This window comes from Octopus bimaculoides, chromosome 2 (assembly GCF_046866305.1).
Source record: "Octopus bimaculoides isolate indiv1 chromosome 2, ASM4686630v1, whole genome shotgun sequence".
Lineage (NCBI taxonomy): Eukaryota > Metazoa > Mollusca > Cephalopoda > Octopoda > Octopodidae > Octopus > Octopus bimaculoides.
The window spans coordinates 188,333,124-188,354,427 of record NC_142929.1 but is presented as its reverse complement, the minus strand read 5'-3'; the positions used below and the strand labels follow the sequence as shown (position 1 = coordinate 188,354,427).

At 34.3% G+C, this 21,304-nt stretch overlaps 1 long non-coding RNA gene across 3 annotated transcripts; it reads right to left on the bottom strand.

Moving 5' to 3' along the window:
- Positions 1-20,867, bottom strand: LOC149137309 (uncharacterized). Of its 3 annotated transcripts, none has more exons than XR_016240840.1 (6): positions 20,662-20,867; positions 12,392-12,440; positions 7,380-7,480; positions 2,151-2,234; positions 1,611-1,693; positions 1-858 (listed from the first exon to the last, which is right to left on the bottom strand). It is a non-coding gene; the product is annotated as an uncharacterized LOC149137309 (long non-coding RNA). The 3 variants fall into 3 exon arrangements; XR_016240839.1 differs by having other exon boundaries at positions 7,390-7,480; XR_016240838.1 differs by lacking the exon at positions 7,380-7,480.
- Positions 20,868-21,304: the final 437 nt, after the last annotated feature.

Below are 21,304 nucleotides of genomic sequence, written 5' to 3'. Positions count from 1 at the left end.
TTCAATATTTTAAGTGTTTATTTTGTCAGCAATTTAGTTTTGTATTCTTCCAATATTAATTTAGGAATCTGTGTAACAAACCATATATATTATCAATGAAATATAATGGTTCCTGATAATGGTTAATGATAATGATGATAAAACTAGAGCTAGAAATGAGACTTGATAATTAAATAACCAAGATACAAGATGGTAATTAATGAATGAACAAGAGCTTGTTTGTCCTCAATGTCCAATGTTATTAACTTCCTAAAATGAAAAGCTCCAAAACATTTCTTCACCAATCTCTCGCTCCGAAGCTTTCTTCTATAATAACTATTTGATTTTTAAAAAATTTAAATAATTAAATTCATATTAACTTAAAAAACAAACAGAAAAAAAAAATCTGCCTAAATTTGTTGGAAGAATACAATGTTTTATCCTTGGGTATCAAGTTTGGCACTTCAATGTCTTATGCAAAGTTTCATCCCAAAATAACATCTTTAATAATGAAAGAATGTCTTTTAAGATAATTTGCACACAGTCCCAATGAAAGCTATGGTTGACTTCTCTGCAGGTTTTGAATAACTGACTAGCGCTGTAGTTACACAAACAAAAATCTAGAAGTAAACCTCACACATTAATCTCTCCAGCTCCATAAACAGCACCTCCCCAACATCGTTAACAAAAATATATTTCAAAACTTAAAGAAGGTCTGACTAGCACAGAGGCTGTCTCCAAAATTTTGACTGGTCAATTCAGGAATATGTTATGATGCAAGGTTTTAAGGTCTATCTATGAAACCCGTAGGGTCTTCATCTTGGAAGATCGTTTTTGGATGGAATGTTAGGTTTACTTCCGACAAATTCACGTCTTGAGCTAGAGAAAAGAGACAAAAAGACAGAAATGTAATATATACATATATAAATTTATACAACAAAAAAATGGAATAAGCAATCTTTAATTACAAACTACAATTGTTTCTGTGCAGTGGAAACACCCGCAAGTTGCTGAATTTTTAGTCTCCAATCATTGCATGAATTATTTTATAAATAATTACATTAAAAAAAATGATTGAGCAGCTGCTGTGTGCCAGCATTTCCTGCTTTTAAAGCATATATATATATATATATATATATATATATATATATATATATGTGTGTATGTATATATATATTCGAGCAAGATCGTTGCCAGTGCTGCTTGACTGGCTCCTGTGCAGGTGGCACGTAAAATACACCATTTTGAGCATGGTCATTGCCAGTACCGCCTGAATGGCCTTCGTGCCTGTGGCACGTAAAAGCACCCACTACACTCTCGGAGTGGTTGGCATTAGGAAGGGCATCCATCTGTAGAAACTCTGCCAAATCAGATTGGAGCTTGGTGTAGCCACCTGGTCCACCAGTCCTCAGTCAAATCATCCAACCCATGCTAGCATGGAAAGCGGACGTTAAACGATGATGATATATATATATAATATATCACACACAACCACAGATACACATATACATGTATGTATACATTCATACATACACATGTATATTTATGAAAATGAAAGTAAATTTCTTTAATGAAATTAAAATAATCTCCACATTTTATGACAATGACACTGAAATAAATAAAGTACATACTCGGAAATATGCTCTCTTGATATCACGCGGCGTGACATTGTTAGCAGCCAGGTAGGTCCCGACGGCAGCCGCCCCTCCAAATGCTGAAGGAAAAAAATAAAAACAAAATATTAATTAATTAACTCCAATTTTATTTGAAATAAAATACAGAAAACAATAAGCTAAACAGGAGGTTAATATCACTAAAACAAGGTGTCTAACTTGTTGCATGTTGGATTAATTTTTGAAATTATATATTAAGAGTGGCTGTGTGGTAAGTAGCTTGCTTACCAACCACCTGGTTCCGGGTTCAGTGCCACTGCAAAGCACCTTGGGCAAGCGTCTTCTACTACAGCTGTAGAAACATTGCCAGATCAAATTATATCCTAGAGCAGCCACTGGCTCTCCAGGCCTCAATCAAATCGTCCAACCCATGCCAGCATGGAAAACGGATGTTAAACGATGATGACGAAAGCAGTGTATTTCAACAGGAATATGGTAACAAAAGGGTTAAAATGATCTAAATTAGAAAGAAATGGTTTGGAGCAAGAGTCTACTTACCAAGTGGTATACCTAAACCATGTCTTAAGAGACTAGGGAATCTTCTGCCTACTAGAGCATAGAACCCAAGGCCACCACTGGCACCTAAAAGATAAGAATACACAAGATCAAAAAATCTATTCAAGAAAAAAAAAAAAAAGAAACAACAAACATGTGAGAAATAGTAACAATAGTTTTTTGAAGAAAATGTTTGTGTGTGTATATATATATAGGGGCAGAGAGCATGTTGCAAAAATGAAATTAGCAAAGTCAAGAATATTCAATTTGTGTGTCAATATATATATATATATATATATATATATATATACATATTTGATATATGTATAAAAGTTATATCTATATAACGTGTGTGTGTGTGTGCACGCGATCTTACATACAATGGCAATGTGTGTAGGTATTTACACATACATAGATCTATTATGAAGATACATAAATGTATTTAAGTAAAGGCAGACACTATCCAGAAAGCTTAGACTTTCAGACTGGGTTTGTATATCTTGCATCTGTTTTTTGTTTCAGTTAGTGAACTACGGCCAGGCTGGGGCACTGCCTTGAAAAGTTGTAGCCAAACAGATTGATTCCAATATTTATGTCTTAAAATCTGTTAAGTGGTGGTGGGGCACAAATAGAAAAATGCACATACATATGCATACATATATATATATATATACACACACACACAGTCCCACCCGACTGTCTCCCCTGCTGGTGGCACGTAAAAAGCACCCACTACACTCTCAGAGTGGTTGGCGTTAGGAAGGGCATCCAGCTGTAGAAACCTTGCCACATCAGATTGGAGCCTGGTGCAGCCTCCTGGCTTGCCAGTTCTAAGTCAAACCGCTCAACCCATGCCAGCATGGAAAAGCGGACGTTGATGATGATTCAGTGTGACCAAACGAGACTTGGATATTAATCAACCCTCTTGTCCTTAGTTTACTCCTTTGGTCTTCTGCCAGTTGGGTTAGCTTGAAGAATTCGGTTTGCAATTCTTCCTTATAACAGCTATCGTATGTCCGTAGTACTGGAGCTTGTGACGTCTCAATGCAGCGGAAGTAGTAGCTCAACCTAAAGAGAGAGCCCAGATCTCTGAGGTACAACTTGTTGAGTAATATTATTCCAGAGGTCCCGTGGAGGGACCCTATTTTGGTCATTAGCCAACATTCATTGAATATAGGTGAGGAAAGGCATGAATACCGAATTGAGTTTGGCATTTTTTACCAACTTCTCCTCTGTTTTTTTTTCTTTTCTAGGCACAAAGCCCGAAATTTTGGGGGAGGGGGCCAGTCAATTAGACTGCCCCAGTATGCAACTGGTACATAATCTATTGACCCCCGAAAGGATGAAAGGCAAAGTCAACCTCGGTAGAACCTCTCCTCTTCAAAGGATAGAATGCTGATGCTGGCAGAGTGATGGTGCCAGCACCTGCAATTCTGGTACCAAAGCAGTCTTTTGTCTTCCACCATTCATGAACATTGGCCCAGAGGTACAGAAACTGGTAACAAGAGTATTATTAGTTCTGTTTCCATTGGTTTTACAAATCAAAACCTTTAAACTGTAACGAATAGCTGTTGACTGTAACAGTTTAGTTATAAATATGCATCTGGCATAGCCGTGTGGTAAGGAGCTTGCTTACCAACCCCATGGCTCCAGGTTCAGTCCCACTGCATGACACCTTGGGCAAGTGTCTTCTACTATAGTCTCGGGTCAACCAAAGCCTTGTGAGTGGATTTGGTAGATGGAAACTGAAAGAAGCTTGTTGTGTATATGTGTGTTTGTTCCCCCATCACTGCTTGATAACCCTTGTTGGTGTGTTTATGTTCATGTAACTTAGTAATTAGGCAAAAAAGACTGATAAAATAAGTACTAAGCTTAAGAAACAAGTCCTAGGATCAATTTGTTCAACTAAAACCCTTCAAGGTGGTGCTCCAGCATGGCTGCACTCAAATGACCAAAAGAAGTTAAAGAATAAAAGTATGTATAAAATGTATGTATGTATATATATGTATATATATTACTAATAGATGTTCGTAGAACTTATCTTGGGATTTATCTCCCACTGGTTGGTCATCGATTTTGATACCAGATTTACTTACATAGCAATTGTATTTGAGGAATGCAAGTGTGGCTGTATGGCTAACAAGTTTGCTTTCCTAACCATTTGATTTTTGGTTCAATGCTACTGCATGGCACCTTGGTCAAGTGTTTTCCACTACGGCCCCAAACTGACCAAAAGCCTTGTGATTGGATTTTGTAGATGGAAACTGACAGCCTGCCCTGGATGTGTTACTGTTTCCTTGCTTTGACATCATGTGATGGTTGTAAATGACAGCCATTGTCATATAGGCAGTGTCCGTTGCTAGTCTTCCTTGGAAAGATGTCTGGCCATGGAAGACATTACTTTGCTTAGAAACAAGGGGAGCGGGCGACTGGAAGGGTATCTATCCAGCCATAGAAAATCAGTCCTAATTAATTCTGTTCAACCCATGTGAGCATGGGAAAGTGGAATTTAAGACAAGGATGATGATGACAAGAATAATTCTTATTTCTTTATTGCCCACAAGGGGCTAGAGGGGACAAACAAGGATAGACAAAGGGATTAAGTCGATTACATCTACCCCAGTGCGTAACTGGTACTTAATTTATCAACCCTGAAAGGATGAAAGGCAAAGCCGACCTCGGCGGAATTTGAACTTAGAACATAGCGGCAGATGAAATACACCGCTAAGCATTTCGCCCAGCATGCTAACATTTCTGCCAGCTCACCGCCTTAAAGAATAGTTCTAAGAACTACAAAATTTATATTCAATATCAACTTTGAATTACATGACATTCATAATAAACAAAATAAACTGCCCCACTAAATACTGTATGTGCAATGCTTGTGGATACTACATGTGTGTGCATGTGTGTGTGGGTGGGTGGGTGCTTAGATATGAGAGAAAGAGAGAGTATGTGTGTGAGAGTGTGTGTGTGTGTGTGTGTGTGTGTGTGTGTGTGTGTGTGTGTGTGTGTGTGTGTGTGTGTGTGTGAAAAAGGAAGACAAATTGCTAATTTCAAGATTTGCTTTAGATGATTAATTTAAATGTTAACAAAAAATATTTCAAAAAATTATAAACTTATCAATTTAAGGAATTATGTCAAGGTTTTCTAAAATTCTAAGAACAGTTCAGAACAAATAAAACAATGAGTTTTAATTTCACTATTAGCATCACCATCATTATTTTATTACTATTATTATCAACCATTATGTCCACTTAAAAAAAATCCCACTAACATTATTACTTACTAGATGTAATAGATCTGCAGAAGAGCTATTTGGCAACATATTTTAATCAGAGTGAACCCATAAGCTTTAAATATTAATATTTACCAGTAATTATAACACTTAGACAATTGTTAGTATTTAACGATCAAACTAAACATATTGAATCCAATAGAATGAAGTAGTGTTCTAATGTAGAGCTAATGATAATAATAATAATAATCCTTTCTACTATAGGCATAAGGCCTGGATTTTCTGGGGAGAGAAACAGATGACATTGACCCCAGTAGTCAACTGGTACTTAATTCATCGATTCTGAAAGGATGAAAGGTAAAGTTTGACCATGGCGGGATTTAAACTCAGAACGTAAAGATAAATGAAGTACCACTAAGCATTTTGCCCAGCGTGCTAACGATTCTGGCAGCTCGCCGCCTTCAATAATAATAATAATAGTTTCAAATTTTGCCACAAGGGCAGCAATTTTGGGGGAGTGGTCAAGTTGATTTCATCAACCCTAAAAGGATGGAAGGAAAAGTTGACCTTGGTGGAATTTGAACTCAGAACGTAGCTCCAGATGAAATACTGCTAAGCATTTTTCCCTGCATGCTAATGATTCTGGCAGCTTGGCACCTTCAATAATAATAATGATATTAATCTTTTCTACTCTAGGCATAAGGCTTGAAATTTTTGGGGAGGGTTCTAGTTGATTATGTTGACCAAGTACTCAACAGGCACTTATTTCATTGACCCCCAAAACAATGAAAGGCCAAGTTGACCTCAATGGTATTTTCAATACAGAATATAAAGATGGATGAAATGGCGGTGCTAAGCATTTTGATGAGACATTTTGTCTGTCTTTACATTCTGAGTTCAAATTCTCCTGAGCTTGACTTAAAGTTGAAATAAGTACCAGTTAACCACTGGGGTCAATGCAATCAACTAACTCCTTCCCCCTAAAACATCAGGCTTTGTGCCTACAGTAGGATTATTAGTGTCATCATTATCATTGTTCTTTTTTTCCTTCTTCTTCTTATTACTACTTTTATTATGCAAAACGACAAAAAAATTCTGTTGCGAGAATGCCACAAGTTCATTTCTGATGCGAATGTTATTCAATCAATACAACCAAAGACCAACCAATATTAATTGCTGTTGACAAACAACCAGTAAATTCACTGGGAAAATGTTAAGAACACCACCTGTGACCCAGATGAAAATTCTTCTAAAGTTCTATGGTCAGTGGAAAAAACCCAGTGAAATGTCAACAATTTGGAACAGGCAGGCATTGAAGAATGTGGCAAATGACCTTGTTAAAGACATGTTGTAAAGTTAACATTCCATAAATAATGGAAATTAAGGTCATTATTATTAATTAAAATTATGAGCAAACAAATGAGGTTTTAAAATATTTTATATAAGATGTAATAAGGAGTAACTTTAAAAATTATCAATGGAGTATGCTGATTAATTTTATAAATAATCACATGGATGCCTAGAATTTAGTTTTATCCTAAAATACTGTTTATTAGTGAAACATTAATTTTGCTTACAAGTTATAGAGATTCTTCTGAGATTAGTCTTAAAAAATTACTATAGATTTGAATTCTTAGAAATAATAATTTCATCTTAAAATACTATTTATTAGTGAAACTAATTTTGTTGACAAGATAATGGGGATTTTTCTAAATCTACTCTCAAAAATTTATCCCAGGAAAAATTTGATAAAACAATGGGATTATAATAAATTTATTGATGAGTTATATATATTTATATATCAAGGAAGTGTATATTTAGTTTGAAAAAAAATGTAAATGACAAGAAAAAAATGGTTAAACTTATTTGAAAACTATATTTAAAAAAATATATATGGAAAAAAAAAATAGCTTATATGATATTAAAATTTTAATGAAAGGATAAAATTTGAACACAAGATAGGTATAGAAGGAGGAGGAGAAATGATATTTTACAGGTTGGCACCTCATGTTGGATACAAATATGCCAGGAAACTTCAGTAGCCGTGGCGTCGCCAGTGTGATCACCAGCTTGGTGTTGGCCAAAATCCTCTCATCTGCAAGAAACTGAATGTCAGCACCAAAACTGAAGTCAACAACCTAAATCTTGCATTCAAAATCCATTCATTCAGAAAAAAACAATGTCATTCAAATAGCAGTTCATTTGGATTCCAGAAAATAAAAAAATAAAACCATTATTTTTACAAATATATATATATTTTCCCAATTATGTAAAACTGGTTTCTTAAATTTTCTTTCTCTTTTTAACTATAGAATGAAATTACAAAAATAAGAAAAAGGAAATTTTGAAAATGTTTTCACACAATTTTTCACTGTTATTTAAATGAACTGGTATTTTTATATACAACAGACAGCAATCATTCACACCTAATACTATAACTACTATTGACCATAGTATACATGTATTTAACAGAATGGAACAATGAGGACATTTTCAATTTGGGTTGTAGACATATATATCAACCTTGGGCAGGTCAAGATTTGGGAGCAAATGTTGGGGAGTGGGGGAGAGGAAATATTTTTTTTTATAGAATTTCACTTGGAACATATTTTTTTCTTGTTGCACCAGGTATTTGAAATAATTACCAAGAGATTGTTCAGCACAGAGTGTCTATAAATAACCAATTAACATTATATACAACTTAACAACTAACGACTTAATTTATATACAATGTCACACGTCCTCAATTTTTAATTAAAAAAATTAGATTTTTACATGAAAAAATCTGTAGGAAAGACATTTTTACAACAACTTCAAATGGCTAAATTATGGAACTAATTTACTAATAAAATTCCAAGCTAGGAAAATAAATTAATACTTTATAATACATTGAGACTGAAATTAATTAAATCTTAACACCTCAAGACTCTTTAATGTCTATGGCATTGGTGTGAAGAAGTAATTATTCAGTGTAGGCATAAACTTTAGTCAATTTATACTGCAGGGTTTATATCTCCAGGCAACAAATGAAATGAAATGGTTTTAGATTAAATTCTCATTGAAAGAATTTCAAAAATTAACTACCAAGCAATATATGGCATTGATAGACGTATTCAATAAAACAATTATTTTTAAAATTGCTTCCTTGTTTTGGAATAATTCAAAATTTACTGACAGGAATTTTTTTCTTCATATCACAAAAGTCATTTGATGATGACTAACAAGCTTAAATATATTTCTGTATATTTATACACACTTAAATGTGTATATATATAATATTCCAGATATGTCAGTTGGTGTGTTTTTTGAAATGACTAAACACATCACCATGGAATAAATAGCAAGATATTTATTCATCATGTCACTTTATATATAATTAGAATTGTTTTAGGAAAAAAATATAGTTTTCAGCAGGAAAACTGATAAAAATAAATAAGAAAAAAACTTCAAAAAAAAAGTTAAAAAAAGAGTAAAAAAAAAAAAGTCTTGTATTTTTTATTTGTTTGCCTAAAGATATGTAACTGCTGCAGCATTGAAAACATAATCAATATTTCGAGTGGAAATGTAACTATATGTACAACTGACTCTTTCAAGGTAAGAAGAAAAAAAAAAAGGAAGTACAGTAATAAAATTTTAAATTTTACACAAAATTTGGGTGGGGGAAAAAAAATTATAAAAAATTCCAATTTCGTGATTGAAGGTTGTAAAAAAATATGCAAAAACATTTCTTTTTAATATGATTTTAAAATATTTTTTTAAAATATACAAATAGAAAATTATACAAGATTCAGTTGTACACGCAGTTCACAAATTCACTATACAAACCTTAAACGCATAAAATTTTATTTCAGACCTTACCAAATCGAATTAAAACCACATTACCTGGTGCAACCGTTATATATAAAAAGCTATGATGTTTGTGTTTCACAGAATGTGTAATGGTAAACCCAAAAGACTGGTTTTATTAAGGAAGTAAAAGAAAAAAAAGCAAGTAAATTGTAAAACCATTTTTACAGGAATTCTGATGTGTCCGTCATCTAATAATTTTTTTATCAGTTTTATCAGTTTTGTACAGAAGATTATTGCTTGTTGATGAAATAATCAAATTTCAAAAGATACAACAGCAAATAGAAGTTTCACCCAGTTGTACATATATATTGAGAGAGAAAGAGAGAGAGGACTGCAATATTTTGTTTAAATAATGTTAGCCATATTATAGTCACACAAATTTAAATGCATTAGCCATTATTTAAGTGTAGGGTTATTAAGACAAGAATAATTGTAGCTCGACAACGAATAATACATATGTGAGAAAAAGATGTTACTTTAATTAATTGCACCTAAATGTTAACGAATTATACTAATTGTTATTTTAGAGACTATTTCAAATAAAGATTAGTTTTTGGTTTTTCTTTTTAAAGTTGTTAAACAGAATTAAATTATGAGATTAATTAAGACTACCAATCCCAGTACATGACTGGTACTTTGAGGTTGTCCTTGGCGGGATTTAAACTCAGGACATAGAGAGACGAAACAAATACCATGAGGCACTTTTCCCAATGTTCTGATGATCCAACGCTTCAAATAATAATTGCTGGACTTGTGCCAAATGCCAAAATTTGAAATTATTGTTATTATTATTAAGTTTAAATACTGCCAAGGTCAAATTGGCTAGCCTTCCTTTCAGGGTCAGAAAATAAAGTACCAGTCGAGTACCGGAATCGGTGTACTCGACTAACACCCACCCCCTCTTAAAACCTTGTGCCATTAAAAAAATTATTATTTGAATGGCACAAGGTTTTAAGAGGAGGTGGGTGTTAGTCGAGTACACCGATTCCAGTACTCGACTGGTACTTTATTTTCTGACCCTGAAAGGAAGGCTAGCCAATTTGACCTTGGCAGTATTTAAACTTAATAATAATAACAATAATTTCAAATTTTGGCATAAGTCCAGCAATTTTAAGGGAAGGGGCAAGCTGATTACATCAACCCCAGTGCTCAACTGGTACTTGTTTTATTGACCCAGAAAGGATGAAAGGCAAAGTCTAACTTGGCAGAATTTGAACTAGTACTGTAGTTCATCGACTAGTACCTTATTTCATTGGCTAGTACCGTATTTCATTGACAAGTACCTTATTTCATTGGCTAGTACCTTATTTCATTGGCTAGTATCTTATTTCATTGGCTAGTACCTTATTTCATTGGCTAGTACCTTATTTCATTGGCTAATACCTTATTTCATTGGCTAATACCTTATTTCGTTGACTTGACAAGTACTGTATTTCATTGGCTAGTACCTTATTTCATTGACAAGTACCATATTTCATTGGCTAGTACCTTATTTCATTGGCTAGTACCTCATTTCATTGACTAGTACCTTATTTCATTGGCCTCAGAAGAAGTAAAGATAGAAACTATTTGCTACACTATTTTCATTATTTGTAATGTACAGTTAAAGAGGAGCATCTGTTTGTAAAATTCTGTCTCAGGTAATCTGCACTAATCCATACATGCGTGTGTGTGTGTGGGAGCAGAAATTTATGGAGGGATGCTGTTCCTTAACCTGTTTTCCAAGTAAGGGATTTCATTCTACAAGTTGTAACGAGTCAAGTTTGATTTAATCAGAGTATTGGAAGAAGAATTACTACAGCCAAAAGTATTTTTAGACTTGTAAAAAGTGTTTACATAATGTCCAAAGCAAACAGCACGAGAATCACTTATTGATTTATTGCATTGGTAAAAAGCCACAAATCAACTCTGGCCGTATTTGACTGCTGTTTTAATTTTATCAATCCTGGCAGAAAGATAAGAAGTTGAGTCAACTTTGGCTTTAAATTAGACCAAAGAACAAAAATAACATCTGTCTTTTTCATGATTGATGAGAGAAAAAAAGAGAAAAAGAACAGAACACTTAGAGTTGGTGCAACTATTTGCAAACTAAAAGTTATTTAAAATACTACAGCTACTAGTCTGACTACTATTAATAATAAAGATAATAATAATAATAATAATGATATCAAAATTAAAAGAAGAGTGCCATTGTTATCTAGTGTTATCTGTGTCTTCAACAGGTTCAAAAAATAATTTTGTCAATCTATTTCATTTTGGTTAATATATATATATATATAAAGGATTAATAATAATACAGTATTGGTTGATATCATTTGACAAGGCAAACAGCCAGCTATGTTTTATTTAGAATGGTAAATAAGATGGGAGAAAAACATAAATACAAAAAAAAAAAAATTGCGTTGTTTTTAGAGTTTTAATCGAACCGCAATAAAATAGTTGTATGCCTTATGATGTCTCTAAATAGTTCCATATCTTACGTTCAGTGGAGATGTCAACTCAGCAAAATTTACGATATTAACCCTTTTGGTATCAACCCACATGAGATCACTCCTCATTCTTTGATATAAACCTCTTGTTTTAAAATGAGCATATTAAAACTTTCTATTAAAATTTCATGTTAATTCAGGTTTTCCCAAACACTAGCTAAATAATTAATATCTTGAGTCATTTTACTAAATTCTTCATAATTTTTTATTTGAAATGGTGTCTTTTAACAGAAATATAATAAAAAATAGTTAAAGCAAGAATAGTTTTAACTACATCTTGCGGCAGAACCCTACTTCCCAGCCACCACCACAAAGTCAGTTCACTGTATTTAAATGGCTAAAATGGAGGACAGATGTAATGAAATAAAAAGTGAAACACAAACATCATGGCAGTGTGTGTGTGTGTGTGTCTATATATATGTGTGTCTGTATGAATGTATAGTGTACATGTATGTGTATGCCTGGTGAGTGCAGGTGTATGCCTGTGAGGCTGTGGGGATCGAAAAATTGACACTAATGGAGATTTTGCTTTGTTGCGTAGTTTACAAAAAAAAAAAAAAAATTTTTTTTTAATGTTTAAAAACTTAGCCTCAAGGGGGCTAATGGAGGCAATGAAAGGAATTGGCGAGGGGAGGAAAGGGTCGGCAAAAAGGAAGTCCTGTACATACCCAAAGAAAAAGCTGCCATGGACATCACAACGGCCTGCTCATCTGGACTCTGTAACAGAAGAACAGTAAACAATTTGTTTTCAAATAAACACCAAGGACATTTTCATCTTGTACACGGTACCACAAGCAATTAAATACCAATTCTTTTATTTGTTTCAGTCATCTGACTGCGGCCATGCTGGAGCACCGCCATTAGTCGAGCAAACCGACCCCCCAGGACTTATTAAGCCTAGTACTTATTCTATCAGTCTCTTTTGCCGAACCGCGAAGTTATGGGGAGGTAAACACACCAACATCAGTTGTCAAGTGATTGTGGAAGTGGGGACAGACACAAATACATACATATATAGGTATACGACAGGCTTCTTTCAGTTTCCATCTCCCAAATCTACCCACAAGGCTTTGGTTAGCTTGAGGCTATAGTAGAAGACACTTGCCCAAGGTGCCCTGCTCTAGGACTGAACCCGGAACCATGTGGTTGGAAAACAAGCTTCTTACCATACAGCCACGCCTATACATATATATATAATATACATACACACCCTTGACTCACTTGCTCTATTCTACTTCTTTTTTAATCGGAGTATCCATGTATCTACTCTACATCAAGACACCTATCTCTGTCTCTCTGCATCTTTAATCACTTGTCAAATGGCACAAAGTCAACCCCTCACTATTACTAGCTCCTCCCAGCTGAAGGGGGATTTTGTTTTTCTAGTTACTGGACGACCCTGTTGATGTTAGTGCCACATAAAAAAAAGCACCCGATACACTCTGTAAAGTGACTGATATTAGGAAGGGCATTCAACCATAAAAACCATGCCAGAAGAGACAATGGAACCTGGTGTGGCTTACTGGCTTTGCAAACTCTGGTCAAACCATCCAGCCATACAAGCATGGAAAATGGGCGTTAAATAATGACGATGTTGGTGATGTACCCTTGTCTTTACACGATGGTTGTAAGGGGGCACCACCATCGTTTGCTGGGAAATATGTAAAAGTTGACAACAGGAAAAGCATCTAGTTATAGAAAATCTGCCTCAACAAATTCCGTCCGACACATGCCAGCATGGAAAAGTGAACGTTAAACTATGACGATGACACATACACATATGCACGCACATATAACTAGAAGTACACACGCCGAAATTCTGGTTTAAGCACCCCATATAACACCTCCATAACTATTAAAAAAAATTTTTTTTTGTATTCTCAGAAAATTATTTTCGAATGTGTTCTACGCACAGGAATTCATACAATTATTAAAAAAGAACTTTTTTGTGTGTGTGATCTAAGGTCGATTTAGCTCTTGTTTTTAGCACATCTCTCGACTACCTTCCTCGTTTCTTTCTCACTGACTATATATTGATGTTTTTCAATATTTTCCCCTGAACGCTGATGCATCCAAGGATGGTCCACTGCTGGGATTGAAGCACTAAATTCAAACTGCTGGGACCCCCTTCGGTCATGGCTGACCATGGGATTGCACTTAGAAAGTTACCCTCCCAGGCACACAAGTCCGGGCAAGGTTGTTTATGGAAGACCAGCAGTCGCCCATGCATTCCGGCCTCCCCTCTCCACTCCACCAGTATTATCCAAGGGAAAGGCAAAGGCAAAGGGGCCGATACAGCTTGGTACCTGTGACGTCGCGACCCATTTCTACAGCTGAGTGAACTAACCGTATTTTAAACTGATTTTTTAAAAATTTGAAAAACAGCGGAAATTTTAGGATTTGTAGGGATGTTAAAAAAATTAAAAAAACAAAAATTGTTTTCTTCATCAAAATTGTATAAATTCCCGAGCGTCGAACACAAATTTGTAAACATTTTCTGACAATACGAAAAAATAAAGTTATGGAGTGATTAAGGGTGTGTGTGTGTGTGCTCAAACCAGAATTCCGCCACACACACATACATGTAACAACATATTCACAAACACACACACACATGTAACAACATGTTCACACACACATACACACACGCATTTATAAATATGTAACAACAAACAAGTTATATAAACGTATACATTTATATGTATATGTTTATAGACACACATATACACGTATACATAAACACACACACAAGTGTACCAACATGTAAAAAATTATATACATATAAATATATGCACATTCAGTCGCACATCGCAGCACAGACAGACATACAGATATGTCTATATGCAGGCATTCAAACTCTACCGTGCAGAGGAAAATAGTTCTCCAGGGCTGCATAAATTATCAAAAGCTGCTTGCTGCATTAATACATAGCAGCAGTTACACTGCACATGTAGCTGCAAATGGCAAGTCTCACTCTCTCCAACACGCAGTGTGTGTACGTGTGTCTAAACAGACACACACACACACACATGCAGAAACAGACACATACACACACACATGCAGAAACAGACACACACAAACACACATGCAGAAACAGACACATACACACACACAAGCAGAAACAGACACACACACACACACACATGCAGAAACAGACACATACACACACATATGCAGAAACAGACACATACACACACACAAGCAGAAACAGACATATACACACGATCTTTTAGATTGTGATAATGTTCAAAACATGGGGAAATATTAATTGTACCTGATAAAATAAATTTGTTAGATTAAGAAAACAACAAATAGGTTTTTTTTAAAAAACATTTTATTCAACATTTGTCCATTTATTGTAGCGAAGCTGGAATGTCAGAAACTTAGACATGTTAATTAGGAATGAAGAATTTACAATCAGACATGTTTAGTAGGAATGAAGAATTTATAATCACATTATCTATGGACAAAGAATGATATCCTCTCTCTACTTACGCATATATAGACAAACACATAAAAGAGACTGTGTGTGTGTGGTGTGTGTGTAGATGAAAAATGTTTTTATTTTTCATTCCTTTTCGAAATTATACTTAATTTTGTGGTGTAGAGCTTTGGCTGCTCTTTCTAGCGGGTCAGATGTCCTTTTATGGGCATCTCTAATGTGTATTAAATGTACACTGTATTTTATATATACACACACACATACATATTCGCCATTCTCTCTATATTATATATATACATACACATTCGACATTCTCTCTCTCTTTATTTTATATATATATATATATATATATATACATACACACACACATTCGACATTCTCTCTCTCTTTATTTATATATATATATATATATATATATATATATATATATATATATATATATATATATAAATATATATATATACACACACACACACATTCAACATTCTCTCTCTACATTATATATATATATATATACAATATATATATACACACACACAATTATATTCTATGTCTACTGTGTACAAACAAACATACATATACACACGCAATCTTTGTGCTATGCGCCCCCATGGAATGAATAATATATATATATATATATATATATTCATTCCATGGGGGCCAAAGCTCAAAAATAGCTGTCCGGTCACTTAGAAGAAGGAACTTGAAGACAGCCAACGGCTGTTATATATAATGTGTATGCGTGTGGACACATACATACACACACACACATTTATATATTTATATATGCGATCTGACGGTTTCATCAACAATGGTGTTCCACTGTCACCATTAAGTCGCCATTAACGAATTCTTTGTAAATCACGTAAATGGCTTTAACCCTAATATCCTGTTCCTTTACAAATAATTTAATAAGAAACACTGAAGTGAAAAGACAATTCCTTCTTGTTCAGAAGGAGTGGGAAAGGTCTTGAATATCTGTAATGAGGCACTTAAATAGTGTGAATTTTTGTGTTCAACGCAGAATGGACAAGCAGCCATTTGTGTTCATATATTGCCTTACATGTAAACCTTGTCACTTGTTTAAATCGTGACATGAATAAACACAGACACACTGCAGGACTTTGAACACACTAATAGACACATACGTTAAGACTTGGAATTCGTATTTAAGCCTTTCTCTCTCTCGCATATAAATCAATATAGACACGTACATATATATATATATATATATATATATATATATGTGGTGTGTGTGTGTGTGTGTGTGTGTATATATATATATATATATATATATATATATATATATATATATGTGTGTGTGTGTGTGTGTGTGTGTGTGTGTGTGTTTGTCCCCCCACCATCGCTTGACAACCGATGCTGGTGTTTATGTCCCTGTAACTTAGCAGTTCGGCAAAAACGACCGATAGAATAAGTACTAGGCTTACAAAGAATAAGTCCTGGGGTCGATTTGATCGACTAAAGGCGGTGCTCCAGCATGGCTGCAGTCAAATGGCGGAAACAAATAAAATATATATACAGACACATACGTGTGTGTGTGTGTGTGTTTAGAAACACGATCCATCTTTTAACTCGGACCATTTTCAGAGACCTCAGTTACAGAATATTTCACTTATGTTTGCTATTCTTGTTTAGCCCCAGGCCAACCATTAATTATCAGACAGACCTATGATCACAAGTGCCCCGACTATGACCGTCCAGTCAGACTGACACACCTTATATCTAGAACCAAATTACTCAATGTGTCCTTCCCAGTGACATTACGATGTGATGTCAGAAAGATTTAGTTGCTACTTCTAGCAGGCAACAGCACTCATTATACAACAGAATCCACCCATGTTGTATGCTCCAGATTCCAGCAGTCTTGTAATGGTGCTACCAGTAATCAATACCAACAATCTCACTTATTCTTCTCTTCCTTCTATTTGAATATGTTTGACCATTTTTATAATGCTAGTTATGCACATATAATTATTCCTTATTTTACCATTTTGGCATCCGCAACTCCAAGACGGGCCAGAACTAGAATTAAATTTAATATTCATTAATAAAAGATATATATATATATATATATATATATATATATATATATACTACGCAATGTAAATAACATGTTAAAAAAATGTCGAAGACAGCTTCATACATAATCTTGTATATATACATTATTGTATGCACACATATACACCCACGTATATACGTGCATGCAGTATACATGTATATGCATATTATGCATTATACGTGCACACACATAATCAATGAAGGTTGTCGACATGTATTACCAATAATGCATTCCAAAATAGGAGGTCGATCGATTGGCAGAAATAGGAAGGCGGACCGAATTATTTTGCGGTATTTCTACCGTCTCAATGCATCTTGCCTGGATAAACTTAACCTCTTATCTTTAAATATCGATAAAAACCCAGCCAAGTGCTGCGACCGATTCCTCTGTCTGTCTGTCTCTATGAGAAGGACGTTGGGGGAGGGGAACCACTCACAGCATTCTTCTACCATTTCTTCCAAGACACAACAGAGAATATGGTTCTTAGAGGTTCTGGTTATAATTATGATAATGATGATTAAAATTTCCCCTTGTATTTGTTCATTAATTCTATGAAAGAAAAAAAAAAATTGTAATGTTATGATTTTATACAATTCTTTATACAATTCTAAATTTTTATGATAAAATTGAATTTACCACAGATTATAGAATTATTTGGGAAATTACAAAAAAAAAAAAATTAGTGAAATATTAAAGAAAAAAGCCCCACCTGTCTTTGTGTGCCTATACATTATATATATGTGTGTGTGTGTGTGTGTGTGTGTGTGATCTATATATATATATATATATATAGACGACTATGCGTGGAATTTTTCTTAAGTAGGTGCGGAAATCTCCATAACCAGCTAAACCGATCGAGGGCTGCTTACATATATCTTATTACCCCAAGTATGTGTGTGTGTGCAATCAATATTTATCTATCAATCAATTTATCTATTTATCTATCTATCAATCAATCAATTTAGTTAGTTACGATTTGTTATCTGGAAGAAGAGACAATAATTAAGGAAAGAAGAGAGTAAAACAAAGAACAAAAATCAGGGGATAGAAAGATTAAGGAGAGAGAGAGAGAGAGAGAGAGAGAGAGAGAGAGAGAGAGAGAGAGAGAGAGAAAGAGATTAAACAACAGAGCAGGCAGTAAAATCTCTCTACCACAATGTGTAGAATACACTTGTTTTATTCATCAATTTCATGTATACACATATTGCCATTGATGTACACTTGTGTGTGTGTGTGAGAGAGAAATCTATACAGTATGTATGCGTGTGTATTTATTTTGTATCCTTAACTGAAATACATGTAGAGTAGTAGAATTATTGTATTGTTTAATGTAGTCCAGTAATGCCTAGCAACGCACGTATACATAATCAAGTAAAAGAAATTGTTGTCCACCACCACCACCGCCGCCGCATATATTAGATAAAAACGAAATACTGACCATCCTACCCCACCAAAAAACTGAGATAGAACCATCTACTCCACATCATATACAAACAATCTAAGCACTTCCAAACCAAACCTAACCCTTTCTCTCAACATCTAGTTCTCCAATTCTTTGCAAGTCTGAATATTCCTGGCAGCAGATGAAACCGCTATTCCTGCCATAAATTACATCTTAATTACCATTATGTTTATGTTTGTGTGTGTGTGTTAACTATTGGGTCGTGCTGAAAATTTTAAAATGTCTAAACACCTTAAATAGAATTAAGGTTTTCGAGTAAGGTTTTCGAGTAAATAATTGCTAGCTAAACTGTACTGTTGTTATCAATAAGATATATTCATTTATTGCAAGTACAAACATGAGAAAGTTTGCATTATTATTTAATTTTATTTTAATCTAATACAATATTTTAGTCTTCATTATTCCATTATCATGAAATTTCAAAAATGAAATAAAGGTAAAATTATAATTATTGTACCGATTATATAAAATGAATCAATTTTATACAACAATGGCAAATGTATTTTTCCAACATTGTCATAAGAACTTTCATTTGGTTTCGACCAAAATGGGGAGAACTAGACTATGTTATGTTGAGTAATTACAACAGTTTAATTACAACAGAGTAATTTAAGTTAAGGTACTGTAGTCGTCTGATTACTTCCTATTGTGATCGTGTAACCATTTGAGAATTACAGTTGTTGTAATTATAAATATATGTCGATCTTTCGAAGATAGTCTCACATAGAAATTTTTTTGTTTCCTTAATTTTTTTTTTACAGTTAAATAGTGAAAAAACAAGGTCTCTCTCTTTTACACATACATACGTACGAAGGATCTACGTACATTTATAATTACAATAATTGAAATTTGTTTAGAGCCGAATATTTTCTAACCCTCACAGTTTTACATACAAAGTACTCTTTTTTTTCTTTCCTTGTTTGCATATAATTATCATTAGAAACCAATTTATTTAACAGTAGACTCCCAAATTTGAAACCAGTTCAATAAATACCATTTACGAAATTCTCGTCCTTTGAGTCACTTTGTAACTTCTGCTGATTAAATATACAAATATGTTTTGAATTCTATTTAATCTTGTTTTGCCCTAACACACAAGGTACATCGTCTTTATGCCTGATCGTGCAGCAGGGTAATTAAGATCAATTTAATTAAGATCAAAGGTACAGTTCTGCTATGACTACCAGCATTGTTTGGTTATTTAGGACAGTCGTATCTAAGACTTCAATATTCAATGTCGGAGAAGGTAAAGAATACGCACACCCGGTGTTAGGGGTTAGGGTTTCGTATTAGGGCTTTTGTTACGCCGAAAACCGGTGGTGTACGTATTCATTACGTCCGCCTTCAATGTCATTACCACTATCATCACCAGACGCCCTTCCTACTTTTAAGTACAATACAGAAAAGACGGGGGTGACGGGGGACATTTTTGATTTTTACTTGTTTCAATCATTAGACTGCGCCCATGCCGGAGCACCGCTTTGAAGAATTTTAGTCTAAGTTTTTTTTAAAGCCTGGTTACAAAATACACCGATAGAATTCATCGGTCTACTTTGTCGAACCGTTAATTTAAGGGGGGGGACGTTAATATACAACACCAGGTGGTGGGGGACAAACGCAGACACACACACACAAACACAGATATAAATCCAACGGGCTTCTTTCAGTGTCCATCTACCAGATCCACACGCACAAGAAGGTACCCTGCACATTGAGTGATCACGTAGGGGGAAACATTAACTAGGGACCATCAATTCGATACTTTCAGTAAAGCCATAGAAATAAAATGCATTAATTAAAAATTATAATTAATACAATATCAGTATGGATCTGCCTTGATTTATGCTACATATTACACATATTGAGTGTATATTGAAAGATATATTAAACATACATAAATGCATAAATTTCAATATATAATCGATGAATGTAATGTTCAATAGATAAATCTCACCTTGTCTGTATTACATGTGATATCTTCAATAATTGTTTGCAACGAAGGACAAGCCATTTTTTCTTTTCAATGTGATTGATTTATATGGTTTGTATATTGTATTTATGTTGTTATTTATGACTGGTTTTTCCTGTCAAAGCCTGTAAACACGGATCAGAGACCAACACGAACGATGCACACACCTTCGAGGAGATCGGAGAAGTGATAAGACTGACAGAGTGATAAGAGTGACAAGAGTGATAGCAATAGAATAACATTAATTATGTGTGACGTTCCGTAACCTGATTGGCTACTTCGTTTACACTGTCATATTCGTTTACATGACAACACTAACCTCCTCTCCCTCTCTCTTATCTTCATGAAATTCCTTCCAGCCTCATTATAAATGTATTTCACTCCTCCCCAATGTATCTCTTAGTATGTCTTTCATTTCTCCCTTTTCTCTTTTAGCCTCTCTCTAACCTATTTTTTTCTCCGTCTTAGTGTCTCTCTATTTCTTCTATACCTTTCCCTCTATCTTTTAGTATTTATTTCTCTTCTTTCTTAATTCCCCTCTCTCTGTCTTTTAGTCTCTCTGTTTCTCCCTTCTGTCCTTTGTTCAATCTTTTAATCTTTATTTCTCTTTCTTCTCCCCCTCTCAACA